The sequence below is a fragment of the Eptatretus burgeri genome, chromosome 3 (genome assembly GCF_056783735.1).
Source record: "Eptatretus burgeri isolate ZD-2024b chromosome 3, Ebu_testis_v1, whole genome shotgun sequence".
Classification (NCBI taxonomy): Eukaryota; Metazoa; Chordata; class Myxini; order Myxiniformes; family Myxinidae; genus Eptatretus; species Eptatretus burgeri.
In genome coordinates this window covers 10,122,001-10,139,279 of record NC_140963.1, presented here as the reverse complement: position 1 = coordinate 10,139,279, position 17,279 = coordinate 10,122,001, and the positions used below count along the sequence as shown (strand labels likewise).

General features: G+C 44.9%; 1 long non-coding RNA gene across 1 annotated transcript in view; it reads left to right on the top strand.

The window, feature by feature from the left end:
- LOC147029383 (uncharacterized) overlaps nucleotides 1-2,917 on the top strand; it is a 102,314-nt gene extending 99,397 nt beyond the window's left edge. Inside the window, exons 2-3 of the long non-coding RNA XR_015055709.1 lie at nucleotides 214-381; nucleotides 2,822-2,917. This is a non-coding gene — a long non-coding RNA (uncharacterized LOC147029383). The remainder of the gene's footprint in view (nucleotides 1-213; nucleotides 382-2,821) is intronic.
- The last annotated feature ends 14,362 nt before the right edge of the window (nucleotides 2,918-17,279 follow it).

Genomic DNA, 17,279 nt, shown 5'->3' with positions numbered 1-17,279 from the left:
CAGTGAAAACCACCGCTCCTGTTTCGTTTTGACTACGACCCTGGTGAGGCAAGGTGTACCACTCGATCAGCTGCGGGCATTCCAAATTCAGCTTGCTATGGCAGCGAATATGTTCTCATTCTGGCTCAGAGAGTACCCGAATGTGCCAGAAAAGGGTATTCTGTGTCTTCTCGCTCCATTCATTGTTTTCCCCGTTTTTGTTTTATCCCCCAGTCAATCTGCCTCTTGCCACTCTGGACACATCCAGTTTGACTTGTGGAACCCGAACATTCCACAAAAGGGTATTCCCTGTCTTGGCGATATCTCTGGTCTTCTGCTGTGGTGTACCTGAAGCCTTATGATTGGATGAGTAAGACCCTTCCATCCGTACGAAACCCGAAGGCACGTATTTCATTTATTGTACAAAAACTAGTATTTTTGTAATTCAATGATTGCCTTCCTGTTCTTTCCCCTCCCCATTTCAAATACATGTTCTGATCTCACTGGGTCTCTTTGAGTCATTCAGACCACTACGATCCAGTGTGACCACTCCTTGGCTTTTTTCACAAGATCTTGGCTATTCGTTGTTCACCGTGGCGTCTTGGTTTTCTATTTGTTTTCTTGGCGTATCGGTTTTCTATTATCATCGCTTTTCTGAAACCTTGTGACTTCTTGGCTTTTTTCATTGGCTCACTTTGGCATTTATGAAAATGAGGAGTGGTCACACTGCAACGATCGCTGAGTCAGAATAGCCGAGTTGGCTTCAAATCATTTCAGATGATATTCTGGTTTTCGGCACTTAACGTCCATTATTAAATTCACCTCCTTGCCAGTGAAAACCAACGCTCCTATTTCATTTCGACTACGACCCTGGTGGGTCAAGGTGCACCACTCGATCGGCCACGGGCCTTCCAAATTGAGCTCGGTATGGGAGCGAATATGTCCTTACGCCAGCTCGGAGAGTCTCAACCAGTTGGCCGACATGATCTCCATAACAACATATATATATATATATATATATATATATATATATATATATATATATATATATATATATATATATATATATATATATATATATATATATATATATATATATATATATATATCTTCTTCTTCTTTCGGCTGCTCCCGTTAGGGGTCGCCACAGCGGATCATCCGTATGATCCGCATAGTGATTTGGCACATGTTTTACGCCGGATGCCCTTCCTGACGCAACCCTGGTCACCTCTTACAACACAGGGATATGGTACACCTATTTTAACCGGGGTATACACCAGCCCAGTATACTGGTACTCATTTCGCCGACCTCGGAAGGATGACAGGCTGAGTCCACCCCCTGATGTATTAATTCAGTGGCCCAACGGGGCTTGAACTCAGGACCTTTTGGATCGCAAGCCGCTGCCCTAACCACTGCGCCAACACCAGGCTATTATATATATATATATATATATATATATATATATATATATATATATATATATATATGTATATATATATATATATATATATATATATATATATATATATATATATATATATATATATATATATATATATATATATATATATATATATATATATATATGCATGGTCACACGTAAATGATTGTAGGGTCTATTATCCTGATGAACCCATAAAAGTAGTGAAACCATAGTCGACGCCTCCACTGTCCTTTACTTGTGACCTTTAAAATAATCTTTAAAAGAAACTGGAGGGTGGCCTGCTGAAGCCATCTGGACTGGGATGGAGAAGTGGTGTGCATGTGCACATGGCATTTAATGCTGTTTTGCATTTATTGTGTCAGAAGGGCTTTGTTCTGGTTTATTCCATGTATATTGTTCGGGGGTGGGGTGGGGGGGGGGAGGGGTCCTGATCTGTGAACAGATAGCTGTTGAAATTTCCATTGCCTCCTTTCCTCGGCAGCTGGTACCTTTCCATTTTGCCAGCTCTTTCAGGGCCATCTCAGAAATACGGTCTGCCCAAGAAAGATAATGGCTAATGGTGAGGGCCAAAAGTTGGAGTGACTTTACCTCTTCAATTGGTTTGTTTAGGAAGTAGATGGGAGGCTTTGCCAGACGGTCCTTTCGGAGAGACAGGGTGAGTGTGTGGGATTTGTCGGGGTTGAAAGACATATTCCAATTGTTGGACGAGCTTCTGATTCTATCAAGGTCTGCAAAGAGAGAATAGGCTTCTACCTGCTTGTCTGAAGGATGAGATGATATGGTAGAAGGTGCAATCATCAACACCACCACCACTCTGGGTAGTGGGCCAAAGACACCACCCTGGTGAACTTCAGCTTTGACAGGTGGCGGAGTTGAGAAGATTCCGTTAAGATCGACACGCTGAATACAGCAGTAGAAGAAGTCAGTGAGCCATGAGAGGTGGTGGCCTTGGATACCATGAGCAGAGAGTTTGGAGATGAAGGTGGGGTGCCAGACTTTATTAAAAATCTGTTCGGATATCTGTTCACATAAATCCCTGCAATCATTGAACCACAGCAATGGGGGCAGAAACAGACCCTTCACTTTAATTTCCTCATCATGTCTTCATTCCCTGCAAGTGTGTTACAGGAACTGTCACAGGCTGAGCTGAATGATACAAACAGTTAAAAAAAGGTTTTTGTTTTTTTTTCCAAGTTGGCTTCCTTGTAACCATTGCAATTCCTTCCTTTGACATGCAATCAAATGAAAATTTTGAATCCCATTGAAGGCAATATGTTGGGGTCTGTCGTGGTATTTCCATTGTGGTTGCCCTAAACCAGTCGAGAACTTTTGTTGTCCTGCTTTCCCCCATGGGATTTCATCCTACCGCTAACCCTGTCATGATCTTCCTCGAACAGGTGCAAGACGTTTGTCATCCAGGGTATGTGCATAGAGCACCGAATCGCCGGCTGGTGGAAGAGCATGGATGAAAGGGAGGTCGAGGGAAGGGGCGTGATGGGGGTGAGTGAGGGAGGTGGGGGGGGGACAAGTGCTGCAGACAATCTGTCATTTGCTTCTTTGCTTCTGTCTCTCCTTCTTTCCCCTGCTTATTGGGAAGACCTACATACAGCGACAGGGAGAATATATTACATGTCACACAAATCCGCAACACACATCCATGCACATACCTTACAGCGCACAATGGCTCGATGATGGACGGTTTTCAATGTCAGTTTTGAACATGTGTAAATATGCTTACATAATTTGCATTCAAGCTTATAATTTACAATTGCTCGTTATTTTGCAATATACACCACATTGTCCTGGAAAACCCCATAATCCTAATAAAATAGTCGACCTTTTGGGACAAGCAATCCTGCACAATGCACAAAGATGGAACCTTTTTGCTTTCCTTCCTCTATATTTATAGGTACTCAGTGGCCCAGTAGAAACGAAGGGGGAAGATATGAGCTCGTGATCGAGGTGCTGTTTTATGAATTTATAAGGGAGTGTATCTTGGTCACTCTTGGGTTAAAATCCACTACGATCTTTGACAGACCCGACTGTACTTTCCATTATAAAAGCAACTAGAAGGCGTTTTCCTGATCAAGAGTCCCGCTGGCAGTCTGCATGAACACAATACCCCAGACAATTTCTTAAAGCTGCAGAGTTAAAAAATTAAAAAAAAAAAACATTTCCCTACCCAATAACATTAATGGAACTGTAGCTGATGCTGGGAAGGCAGCATTTCTCATAAGTCTTGATTTAATGAAATTTCTCCCGTTCGGTCTGCCACCGTGCAGCTTGCGTGGCCTCCACAAAGGGCCAGATTTCTGGAAAACGATTCACAATTCACAAGATGCAAGTTTCAGCAGTGGGAGGCTGGCAAGATGGCCTCGAGGTGTGCACACTTGCCTCCAAGACGTATAGCCTGGATTCGAATGTAGGACCAGCTACAAACTGTCCTCCAGGTGTGTCACAGGTCAGGCGAGGCATCGTTGTGTGTGCCGTCCCTCTGATAGATGTTAAACTGGGAGTCCTGTCTGGGGGGCACTGCATCAGCGGCATAGCTGCATGCTTAGTCAATGATGCTATTCACAGCCTTGTTCTGCTGACAAAATAATAAGAAGTATCAGCATTTTAAAGCTAGTTCACACTCCTACCTCCTCCCCACTCCAGGGGTGGGGGGGGGGGTGGGGAGGAAGTTACCAGCCATTGAAGAACCCTCACATTCCATCAGCTTTTTAAGGCTGGGGAATATGTCTTTTGAATATATTGACTCTTTCTTCACTCACTTCTTTAAAGCAGTTTCTTTCATGTGGGTTTTAGTGCTACTTTGTTTCAAAGTTTTTTTCTGAAAGCCCCTATAATCCAGCAATAAGTCAAGCCACCTGCCTCAATCAGTTCCATCTGTTTGGTGTGCGAGTTGTGAATACTCTCATCCGGCAGGTCTAGCTTCGTAAACACCAGGGTGCGATCATCAAGAAAATGAAGGCTTCACGAATCACTATAATCGCTTGATTTTTTTTAGCATTAACCTCGTTATTGTCACCTACAGGTGGCGCCAGTGATCAACAAGGGCCTGGTCAAGTGAGCATCAGCAATGCTGAGCGAGCCAGCCACACCTTTCCAGGGTCCACTTTGTCCACCAAGTGAGATCAGCCCTCAAACATGTCGACGTGACATTGAATTCCTTATACCCAAGATCTTTGTTTTTGCTCCTGCAGTTCAGCATTTATGTAATCGTCTTCAGGGTCCAGTTCGATGTAACTTTATCTTTATATGAATCAGCAGAGCATCTTTTGAGTAGTTTACTCTATCTTCCCATTGGAGGCTGACTCTGTGAAGAGTGTTGAGATAGTCTCCTTTGAATTCCAAGCCTCCTATTCAAGCCGCTTTTCCGTGCCAGTGCACAAACCACATATTCAATATTTAATTCACCACCTGCTGGTTTGCCCCGAGTGGTCTCTTTTGATTCAAGGTAGCAGCTAGCCGGGCACCTGACTTGTCTATGCATATTTGCACTCAAGCTGGAAAGAACAGCAAAATGCTGGAGAGCCAGGTGGACCAGGTCTCCTGACTCCATCGCACGTAAGCTGTGCGCCTTGCGAAACAATGGTACGTGACTGGACCTGTTTTAAAGGCAGTACGTTCTCCCTAAATCGTTTCAAAATACGTCTCCATCTCATCCTTGTGCAAGACTAGAAAACAATTGTCCACGGCATTGTGAAGGTTGTCCGAATTTGACATTTTGTTTAAGAAGCGCAATTAGCTTCACGATTATGGCTCGGCATAAATTCTTGGCTGCAATATGTGTCGCCTGCTCGGGAGTAAATCTCTGGATATAGGTGCTTAGGTATCTTATTTATTTCGTTATTTAATGCACGGTTGCTGTCTTGGCCTTTGGATGCAAAACACTGTTGGTGTTTCGGCCTGACATCAGGTGAATTCCATATCTTTCTCACACTGCATTGCAAGAACTTCAGGCTTTTTCTTTTCTTCTTTTTTGTTGCGGATACAGAGTCGAGGCTCGTGAAAGAGCTAGCACACATGATGCATCAGGATGCACCATAATGCCTGGTGTTAGCTTAATGGCTTGGGTGGTGGGCTTGGGATCCTAGGATCCTGAGTTCAAATCCTGCTCTGCTGTTGAATTAATACCAGGTGGGGTTGACTCTGCCTGTCCTTCCAAGGTCGGCAAAATGAGTGCCAGCTTGCTGGTATTCTGTGTCGGAGTGGCGACCCGTCCAGGATTGTGCCCAATAGCCGAGGAGACTGCTTAGGCAGCACCATTGCTCTGCACAGAGTATGGTCCCAATGGATGGATGCACCGTAACAAAAGAAACAGCAGAAAGAGAAGGGGAAAATTCCAACAGGAGAGCCGAGGGAGAAATAGGTGGAGATGGGCAACAATGGATGTGGGAAAGGATGAGGGGTCATGGAGAATGCAAGGAGTTGACAAGATTGACATAGAAGCAAAAAAAATTTTTGGAGGGAGGGTGGTGGTGGTTTATTGGGTGTAGAAAAGATCATGGTTTTTGGATGGTGGGGGCGGAGGGGGGGACGATCCGGGATGGTGGTGAACAACAGTCTTGAAGACCTGGAGAGAAGAATAATGTGGAAGTTGATTCCACAGGTTGGAAAAAGAGGAACAAATGAGTGGAGCTGAGCAATGAGATACTGGATTTTGAGAGTTTCACGAGAAGGGGGTCGATGGTGGATTATGTGTGCCCTGCAGAGACATTGGGGGGAGGGGGTGCATAAGGCATGGAAAGAGCAGAAGGTGCAAGACCAGAAAGAAGGCGGTCAAAAATGGAGACCACCGCCCTGTAGGCAATGGCGAAGTGATAGACCCATCGACTCAGCTTCATCGTGAGAGATTTCAATGATCTTGAAGGCCTTGTTTTCCACTCCATCAAGCTGGGCAAGGTGTGAGGCAGGAGCACCAGCTCCAGGGAGAGAGAGCAATACTCCATCAAGCTGGGCAAGGTGTGAGGCAGGAGCGCAAGCCCCGGGGGAGAGCAGTACTCCATCAAGCTGCAATTTACCAGTAATATATTGCTTCCACACATAGATAGTAGTTCCCAGGAATATTTTTTGAAAGCCGGTTTGCAATCGTCGTTTGCAGACTCGTCCCTTATGGGATTTATATTCTTAAGGTAGCCTTTATGCAGTTTTGTTGAACTGATCCAATGCAGTCAGTGCAATGATTGTGGATTTCGAGTTTGTGTGCAAATCCGTAGATTTCAACCAAACCTTCCAAACTATTCAATATTATCACAGTCTCGTTAGATAGAACATGAACCTTGAATCAATACATCCGCATCAAACAAGTGAACGTTGAGACGTTTCCGTGATGTCGAGGCATGATGGAATTGCTAAGATAATTTCAATACCTTCATGAAAATAAGAACATCGTCATGCAAGGGTTACAAATCGATGAAACAGGTATCATTTTCACATTATGTTTGCATCACTGGATAATTTATCAGGTGCAATTCATTAAATCGAATGAACTGATCAGTCGTGACCTCTGCTCATGTTGTTTAATAGCATACATCCTCGTGGACATAATCGTTTAATTTCCCATCGTGGTTCCTCCTGGGATCGTTGGCGTTCCAGTTCACGAAACGCTCGTCGTTCGCATATACTCGGTGCGGATAGGTGCACACCTGCCTGTAACTACCTGTTCTAGCTATTGTTAAAGGTAAATGAATTTATTACCCAGGGCGAATAAAAGAGGAAATATAAAGAAAGAAAAGGCATAAGCTCCACTTGCCAAGACACAGTTTGAGATCTTCATCGGGTTGTTCTTTAACAAGAGCCAAGCTCTGTACGTTGCTGACCATCCCGGCGCTTTGTGAACCGTAATCACCTGTCGGAAATGACACGACATTTTGTTTAAAAGAACCGGCTCAGTTGTGTCGCCTGCCAAACCTCTCAACCTCCCTCGTTATGCACAATCTGCTATGTTCTGGGTTCATCAATAGGTGGAACACCAAACATCGTATCTGGAAAGGCATGCGGGATGCATCACGAACCGTTTCCTGTGCAGCATTTTACAATAAAGCTTTTACTTCTAAATGAAATGTAATATCCACTCAACAGGGTACTTTTGAAACTCCTACATTTTTACTTGTGAATATTTCTCAGCCGGCTGGTCATTGCACTTTATTGAGCTATCACCTGTGCACAGGGTGGTCCCAAAGTCCTGCCCCATCGGTAACCTCAAAAATATATTCTATGAATAATAATAATAGTAATAATGCGTTTTGTGGGTTGAATCATTCCTGTTTCACCACTTTCATAAACAAATGATTGCAAGTTTTGCAATAACTCGTCCACACCGTTTTGAGATATTGTGAAATATAAGGTTTTTGGTCCCATCTCTGAACAATGATGAATCACTTCAAAAACTTTTTAAAATTCTAGTATCCAGATTCGGATCTTCACCAAAATCGAATCAATTCGTCTTTGTTACACACCCAACCTGTCCACCATTTTTTTTTTTTTGTATACCTTGTCGAGCCTCGTATGAGAGCTAACACACAATGCACAGCAAGGGTGGGGCATGAGACAAGAGGGGTGGGAGAAGGAAGGACAAAATAGTGGAGAACAGAGACATTAGATCAGTGGAAGGGAGAGGGATGGGGTGGGGAACATGAGGTATACAAGATGGACATGACAGGGACTTTCAGGAAGTAAAGCAGGGAATTTGAAGGAGGTGGGTTTTGGGTGGATTAACGGGGGAAGAAAAGATCGAGGATTTGGATGAGGGAAGATAAGAGGTGGTGGTGAACAGCTGTTTTGAAGGCCTGGAGGGAAGAATGGCATTGAATAGAGTGAGGGAGTTTATTCCAAAGGCGGGAAAAAAGAGGAATGAAAGAGTGAAGGTGAGCAGTGATTCATGATTTTGGTAGTTTTACCAGAAGGGGGTTGTTGGCGGACCTTGAGTGCCCTGCGGAAATATGGTGGGGACAGCTTGTGATTTTACCCAGATCTGCAGTGAGCGAAGAAGCTGCTGCTTGCTGGTCTGAGGGATGACAGATGGTACGGCCGAGGGTGGAGTCATCAGCAAAGAGATAAAGAGGATTTTCCAGAGAGTCGGAGAGATCATTTATGGAAACCAGAAAATGAACAGGGCCCAGAACGCTACCTTGAGGAACTCCAGCCTGCACAGGAAGAGGGGATGAAAGAACTCCATTTAAGGCCACATGTTGACTGTGACAGCATAGGAAGTCTGCGAGCCATGAGTGGAGATGGCCTTGGATACCATGGGAAGAGAGTTTGCTGAGCAGGCCAGGGTGCCAGTCCGTGTCAAAAACATGTGATATATCGAGGGATATGGCTGATTTCATGTCCAGCATTGAGTACCTAAAATCATTGTTGGGAGAGCAGAAGCAGCATATCCAGGCCAGATTGACCTGGTCTGAAACCAAATTTATGATCGGAAATCAGGCCATTGGAGAAGAGGAAGGATTTAATATCTGAAGCGATGATGGATTCCATAAACTTGTTGATGATTGGGAGAAGGCTGATTGGTCTGAAGTTGCAGGGATCTGTTTTTGCACCTTTTTTTTATGCTGAGCGGTAATGTTTGCTAATTTCCAAGCAGATGGTAGATGACCTGAGAACAAAAGAGAGGGTGAATAGAACAGAGAGGGTGTGAGCAAGAGCAGAACAGCAGGTTTTTTGGACACGTGGGCTGATGCCGTCTGGACTGATTGCAGAATCTGAGTCGAGGTTTGACAGCAAGCTCTCCACCTTGTCAGGAGAAAAGGACACAGTGTCCAGGGACAGTTGGGTGTGACTGGGTTAGGTGGGTACAGAAAGCGATGGGTTTTTGACACAAGATTTCAATGTAAACACCGAGTTTTGGCATTCAGCCTTTTCACATGCGGTATCAGCAGTGCAGCCATTTGAGGTAAGGGAGGGGATGGAGGCGGAACATACACCAGAAACGGATTTGATTTGACGCCACTAGGATTTGTAAGAGGGAGCGAGGTTTGAGAGTTCAGACTTGAGCTCAGAAAGATGTTGTTTTCTGGCTCTCATGAGGGTAGATACACATTTGTTCCGAGCTTTGTGGAAGGAACTGAGATTACCCTCAGTTGGGTTTGCTTTCCATGAGGCAAAGGGAAGTTGTTTCAGGACAACTGCCTCGCCATGAGCTTCGGAGAACCATGGGCAGGAGGAAGGGTAGGACAACTGAAGACAAGAGGGGATAAATCTGTGCATGAGAGAGAGAGCAAGTTTCTTTGAAAGAATTCCCAGGATGAGTTGATGTTGGAGAAAATAGAGATGGGAGACCAGTGTAGAAGTTTGATGGCTGCTTGAAGACCCTGCCAGTCGGCCTGAGTGAAATGCCAGACTCGATGGCACTGAGGTGGTTCTCTGATAACATCCAGAGAGATGTCCACTTTGATAAGCACGTGGTCAGAAGAACCGATTCGAGCGGAGGAAGAACATATATTTTCAAGGAAATTTGTTAAAATCAGATCCAGCATTGATGGAGTACCGTTGGTTGAGATCCGGGTCGGGAAATTGACTGATTGAGTCAGCCCCAATGAGTTCCAGAAAGCTTTTGCTAAAGTGCCATGACAGGTGAGAGAGGTACCCACACCGAGCCAACTGGCCAGATGACAATTGAAATCACCACATATGAGGAAGAAAGAGTTTGGATGAGAAGATAAAAGTTGTTCCATGTTTTTGGTTAGTGAGGTGTAAATGGAATCATCACTGTTTGGTGGACGATACAGTACACATATAAACATGAGGTGGGAGTGGAGGAGAAGCCGTAGCCAGAGGTATTTCTGGGTGTGTGGGGGAGTGCGGGCAGTGCATGGAGAGTGAGGAATAGAGTCTTTGATAAAGAGAGCAACTCCTCCACCAGGACGAGGCTCAGGTCTGTCTTACCGGAGGAGGGAGTAACTATGGAGAGATACTTGGGAGTCAGACACGTCATGGGGGAGGAAAGTTTCTGTTGGGCAGATTATGTCTGGTTTGTCAGTGGCAACCTGTATGGAAAGATCTGAAAGGTTTGAGCGAAGGCCCCGGATATTTGAGGTCCACACTGTTAATGAAGAGGGAGGGAAGGAGGCTTTGGGTGCAGGGGGTCGGAGGGGAGGGGGATGGTAGAACAAGGGAGGAGGGGGGAAGGTAAGGAGGATTGTTGAAAGAGTCTGGGGGATTGCAGAATAGCTCGCGGAGGGAGCTGGATGAGCAGGAGAGAAGGCTGTGTGGGGGTGGGGGAGAAAGGGGGGGGGCAAGAGAGGGGTAGAAGACAGTTGAGGATTTGAGGAGATGGAGTGAAGAGATGGAGGTGAGAGAGCGGGGAACGAGGCAGCTTTGTGGATGTGAGGGGTGGGCAACTTTGAGAAGGGTGAGTGAGTGGGGAGAGTTGAGGGAGAAAGGTTAGTGGGGAGTGCTGAGGGAGAAAGGCGAGGGGGGAGTTTTTGAGAGAGGTGAGAGGGGTGAGTTGGCACTGAAGTTGGAAAAAAAGAATGGTTGATGGAAAGCGAACATTCATAGCAAACTTGGGATTTAACTTTTTTTTAGGTCAGAAATGCGATTAAAGACATTTCTTGATGGATACAATAAAGATGAATTCGGAGAATGGAGAGAAGAAACGCTGTAACAGTTGGATTTTTTTTTGGCAAGGTATGAGGGGAAGGTCGAATTGAGAGCAGTCTGTTTAAATAGTAGAAGAGTAGTGAATTATGATATAGTAAAGAGTACCACACGTGTGAAAGAGGAAAATGAAGCATTATAAGAGATCGTTTTTATTATTATTTTTAATGTTTGAGAGAGTTTTCATCAGATTCGGTAATAGAAAGGTTGGAGAAAAAATCGTGAGGTGAATGGTGAATTTGGATCGGTAAACGCAGATGGTGGAAACAGATCACGTGGTTATGGGAGAAGCACGTGGCTATGGGAGGTGTATAGTCAAAGGTGAATTTATTGATTTTAAATAAGGATTGCGTAACATTCAGAAAAGGGAAGGTTGAAGTAAAATCGTGGAGGTGTAAGATGAATTTGGAACGGCAAATGCAGTGTGAAGCTTTTGGGTCGATGAAAAGTACCAGGAAGAGGGTGGAGAGAGAGACGTGGTTTCAGGAGGTGTATTGATCGAAAGGATACAAGGAAATTTAATTATTAATTTTTGATGTATTTTTGAAGAACAGGCAAGATTCGGCAGTGGAAGGTTGTCGGAAGAAATCGTGAAGGTAATGGCAAGTGGGTCAGCTCAGGTAAAATAAAGATGGTGTGCCGGCAGGAGGAAGAAGAAAAAGAAGAGGAAGAGGAAGAGGAAGAAGAAGAAGAAGAAGAAGAAGAAGAATGAGAAGAAGAAGAATGAGAAGGATCAGGACTCGTGGGTATGCAGGGAGAAAGGTAGTTTTTTTTGTTTGTTTGTTTGTTTTTTGTTTTGGATTGAAGATTTTTCGTCCGAATCCGTCCACAACTTTTGAGATATCCTGCTCACGAACAGACAAACACACAGGGATGAAAACACGACCTCTGTCCACCTTCAGTGACTTCAGAATGATGACCTTCGGTGACGAATGACCTTCAGTAATGGAGGTAACGACATATCAATTTCATGGATAACTGACAATGTGTAATTAATACAATTTTCAACCTGGGATGCTTGCAAATCAGAAATCCTGTTAGTGTTCAAATATGTAATTTTAATTGAAATAATATGATGATTTTAATGGTCATAGAAAAATATAAGTTCCTGAAGGTTACCGCTGTCAACGTAATCCCTTTAACACCACCTTATCTAACATCATCTGTTGGGAAATCCAGGGAAAGCAGTAAATTGCTTTTAAGTTAATAACTTTTGTAAGTACTTTCCAGTACATAATATATCTGTGTTTTTGTGTTTGTGTGCGCGTGCATGCATGTGCATGCATTGTTATGTCTGGCTTCCTTCTTGAAGCCACGGTGCAGTAATTTGTCTTTATTTTAACATTACATTAGTTATTTGTGCCAGTTGTTTGTGTCCTTTATGACATCCTTAAAAACAGTAAGTTTCCTGTTTTGTAATGATTTTCAACTTTGATTGACTGCTCGACAGGCAGATAGAGTAAAAAAATATTATCTCACTCCTCTCTGCACGTGTGATCGGGACAAATTCAGAGACAAAGTACTGTTAAACGACAGGTTTGTTTGCCAATTCATGTTCCAATTCGAGTTTAAAATATCACATTCAATTGAAATGAAGTTGTTCCTCGATCATAAACTGATATTTGTGGACAGAAAGGACAGACAGACAGAAGTGAACCAGTTGCTTCAACCTGCTTTTTACTTTGCATGTGTGGGGTAAAAATCTGGAATTAATCATGTGAACCGTATTTTTTTGGCATTACTCTATGGGACAGGACTTTTGGACCACCATGTGTTAAGCACAATGCATTCACCAGCTTCCAAAAGAGCGCCAAGCAGCACGGATTCACGAATCTTTGCGAAAGCGTGAATCCAATATTTACAACCCTCATCAATATCTTGCAATCAATCATGTTTGGATGATGCAGTTGTGTGCTTTTCTTGTTTATGTACAAAAATTGTTCCTTTCCGCTAACAAGAGATTGTGGATGAAAAATGCAACACCCAAAGTTTGTTGCTATTTCCAAGAATGCTCAACTATAACTGGATTTTGCATTGAATTGTTTCAAAAGTTTTATTTGAAATAATAAATAAGAAATGTCAGTGTGTGTGTGTGTGTGTGTGTGTGTGTGTGTGTGTGTGTGTGTGTGTGTGTGTGTGTGTGTGTGTGTGTGTGTGTGTGTCCTGCAGAAGTCCAAACCTATGAAACTTTACATGCATACTCATAGAACTCCAAGGTCGTGCATGAATGGAAACTTAGTGTTTGGGTTAATTTAAACACCCCTTTTGAAGATAATTAACGGCTTACCTCCATGAAAGGCTTATTTTTGGTCAGCCCAACTTCACCTCGCAGGGGGTTTAAGCCGCCATTTTGATTCTGCCTACTGAAAATGCCTTGCCTTGGAACAGGTCACAATAGTTTCTGTATAATCGAGTTTCATACATTTGAATTGCTGTTTACATCGTTAATCATTGATAGCTGATCTTCATGCCTCCAAATTATTGTACACTTTACTAATCACTGTATACATTGCTAATAACTTGCCAAACCAGGCATTCCTTATGAACCGATTTTTGTAAGCCACGGTGATGCAGTGCTTACTTTAACCATTTTGTTGGAGTGCTTGCTTGAGTGTTTAAGCAGCTTGGTTTGAACCATCTATTTTTTAAAATTCCCTCCATATGAAAGATTTAGGTTGTGTCTATTTCAGTGTTAAAGAGGTGGGGTTTGGCCTGTCAGATGTGCTGAACATTTTTGGCCATTTGAGCCAGAAGCATTCTGGACCCTGCAAGGTGGTTCAAAGATTTAAAAAAGACAGCGGGAAATCCATATAGTATTATGAATTATGTAAAGGCTTCTTTGTTCACGTGCCATTCATAGAGCTTCGTGGCTCTGAAAAACACCATAAGACTTAAGAAGAAGATCCCTCCTCCGTATTCAGCGAAGCGGCAGGCAGGGTTCACACACATCTTTTTACGACACGGCAGTGCCGAGTCAGCGAAGTGGTGAGGCGACGTGAATGATGAGATATAACGTACATAGTTCAGTCACCTGCTCTACCCCGCGCAACATACAATGGTAATTCACGGGCAAAAAAACCAAACGTGTTCGGTCACCTGCACAACCCCGAGTGACGGTACACAGGTCACTCTGCTAAACACAACAAAAATACATCCTATTCTCCTTTGTAATAACTGGTTGATGGATCAAAGTTCAAAGTACAGGCCCTGTGGTATCATGCCGTGCCGATTGTTGTCATCTCATGTGATTTTTTTTTTTAACATGAGATCACATTGTTTCCCCTTTTTGTGCGATCTGCTTTCATTTCGGATGTTATTTCATTTCATCAGGAGCTTTGAGCAATGTTATCTTCGATATTATAGTGAATGAGACGTTGTTTGTTTGTTTGTTTGTGACGCTAATCCTCTGAGCACCCAAGGTTAATCTCCACAAAACTTTATAGGATCACTATTTGTTTTTTTTAATCACGATCCACCTTTCTAAGGGCTTTAAACAATCATCTTCTCACAATTCATAACTTATCTGTCATGGGGAAGGGGTGGGAGTGGAAGGGATGCGAGGAGGGTGGGGAAGGAGTGGGATGCTGGAGGGGAAGGGATGTGGTTGGAGTTTGGAGGGAGGGAGATGGGGTGGGAGAAGGGAGGGGAAGGGATGTGGTTGGAGGAGGAAGGGGTGGGATGAGGGAGGGGAAGGGGTGTGGTGCGAGCGGAAGGGGTGGATGAGAGCTCGGAGGGAGGGGATGGGGTGAATTGGAGGTAGGGGGATGGGGTGTGGTGAGAGTCCAGAGGGATGGGATGGGAGGAGGGAGAGGAAGGGCTGGAGTGGGAGAAGGGAGGGAGGAGATGGGGTGGGAGGAGGGAAGGGAAAGGGTGAGGGTGGGGTGGGAGCAAGAAGGGAGGGGAAGGGATAGGAGGAGGAAGGGGTGGCGTGAGAGTCCAGATGGAGGTGGGTGGGGTGTGAGGGGGTGGGAGGATGGAGGGGAATGGGTAGGGTTGGAGTGCTGAGAGAGGGGGATGGGGTGGTCGGAGGAAGGTGTGGGGTGGGAGTCCAGAGGGAGGGGAAAGAGATAGGGTGGGAGCCTGTATGGATGGGAGGTGGATGGGTGGTGTGTGAGGAGATGGGGAAAGGGGTTTCTTGGGGGTCTGGAAAGAAGGAGGGTGGGAAAAAGTGGGGAGAACTGAGGAGGGATGGGAAGGGTGGAGTGGGAGGAGGGAGGGGAATGAGTGGGGTGGGAGTTCGGAGTGAGGGAGTGGAGTAGAAAGGGGAAGGTATGGAGTGGGAGGACGGAGGGAGGGGAATGGGTGGAGCGGGAGTCTGGAGAGAGGGGGTAGGAGGAGAGAGAGGAAGGGGTGGGGTGGGAGGAGGGAGGAAGGGGATGGGAGAGGGTGGTAGTCCGGAGGGGAAGGGGTGGGGTGGGAGTTCGGAAGGGAGGGGAATGGATGGGACGAGGAAGGGGTGGTGTGAGAGTGCAGAGGGAGGGGTGGAAGGATGGAGGGGAAGTGGTGGGGTGGGAGGAGAAAGGCGTGGGATGAGCGAGTGGACGGGATGGGAAGAGGGAGGGGTGGGATGTGGGACGAGAGTGGATGGGAGGGGAAGGGGTAGGATGGGATTCTGGAGGTGGGAGGTGGGTTGGTAGGTGGAAAGGGTGGGGTGGGAAAGGGAGGGGAGGAGGAAGGGGTGTGGTTGGAGTCCGGATGGAGAGGGTGGGGTGGAAGGAGAAAGGGGTGGATGAGGGAGGGAGTGAAGCGGTGGGAGGAGGGACCCGGTGTTGCCCGGTAACGCTGCTACTTTTGTTAGTATTAAATATAAGTATCACTTTTCCACCATAATTGATGTTTACCCCATTTTCAATGCCTGTGGCAAAATTCTGAGGTGGTGTTATTGCAGGCATTGAATATGGAGTGGTAGACATAAATTTGAGTGGTAAAGTGATCTTGTAATTTCATAAGAGTATTCATTCAGGCATCTTCTATGCCTGTCTTTCATGGAATCGTGGTGGACACTTTTGAACCATACAGACAAACCCATGAGATTTTGCCATCTATTGGTTCATCAAAGTAAAGAAGTTTGTGCGGTCTCTTTGCTCAGCTGCCCCATTTGTTCAGTTTATGAGAGAAGAGAGAGGAGAGATAGAGAGAGGTAGCTCAACGAGGAATGACATGATGCTGCTCTCAGTGCAGCAGACACTCTCCTCAATGCCAGGCACTGCAGCAAAAAGGAACCAATTATGGTGGAGTAGGACAAGATGAGCATGGAGTAGGGGGAGGGGTGGTCTTGTATTTATGAGGTGGGGACCTGGAAGGAGATGAGAGCCATGGTGAACACAATAAAAAGCTCACTTTTAATCTGCTCATTGCAATCTGCCACTGCACTGCAGTGCATAATATCTTCACGCAATGCTCACAGCATTAGTTTTGCAGCTGAAACCTGAGCTTCTTCAGTGTGCCGCCCAAGGTGGATGAGGAGCTGTTTGAAAATCCTAGAAGCTGCATTTGCACAGGGCATTTCCACTGGGTTTGTTGTCCTGGGAAGTGAGGTACATGCGGGGGTGGCTGTTAACACCGTATGGATCCCCACTGCATGGAGGGCAAGACATCAACACACAAAGACCTGTTTGAATCTGCCAGGCCTGCAAAGGGCTGGAATCAGCATGATCTGATGTATAAAGGGCGTGCTTCTTGATACTGCATGCTTCTAGGGCTTCTAACCCCAACTGAGATGAACAATCACCATGTTTCCATAAAGAACAATGAAGTAACTTCAACCAAGTCTCTGGCAAGGATAGAAAAGGTCAAAAAGTAAAGGTTTCCTCATTGTCTCCTAACTATTGTCTTCCAGGTTGAATGTTTAAGCATTTTGCTCTTTGCAGAGAGACTACGTATGGATATCAGTCTCAAGGGATTTACATGCTGTGCTATTGGGAAAGGTTTACAAGTGGTGTACTTGGCTAATGGCTGATTGCATGCAGGTGATTCAGCTAGCCAAGCATGCCAGGAATGTTTGTAAATACCTGTTTGTAGTTTATAATTGACAAGCATGGGTACCCGACGTTGCCCAGTGCTTTTTTCACTCTGCTGACATTTTGAATTAATGAAATTTTGGGTTTTTTTCTATATAAATTTTTGGTGGGGGCCTAAAGCACTTCCCTACACCCACTAAGGAATGTGGTTGAAGATCATTTAATATTACCTTTCACATAGCTACAAAGGCAGTGCAGAGCAATTAAAATAAAAAATTAAAAATCC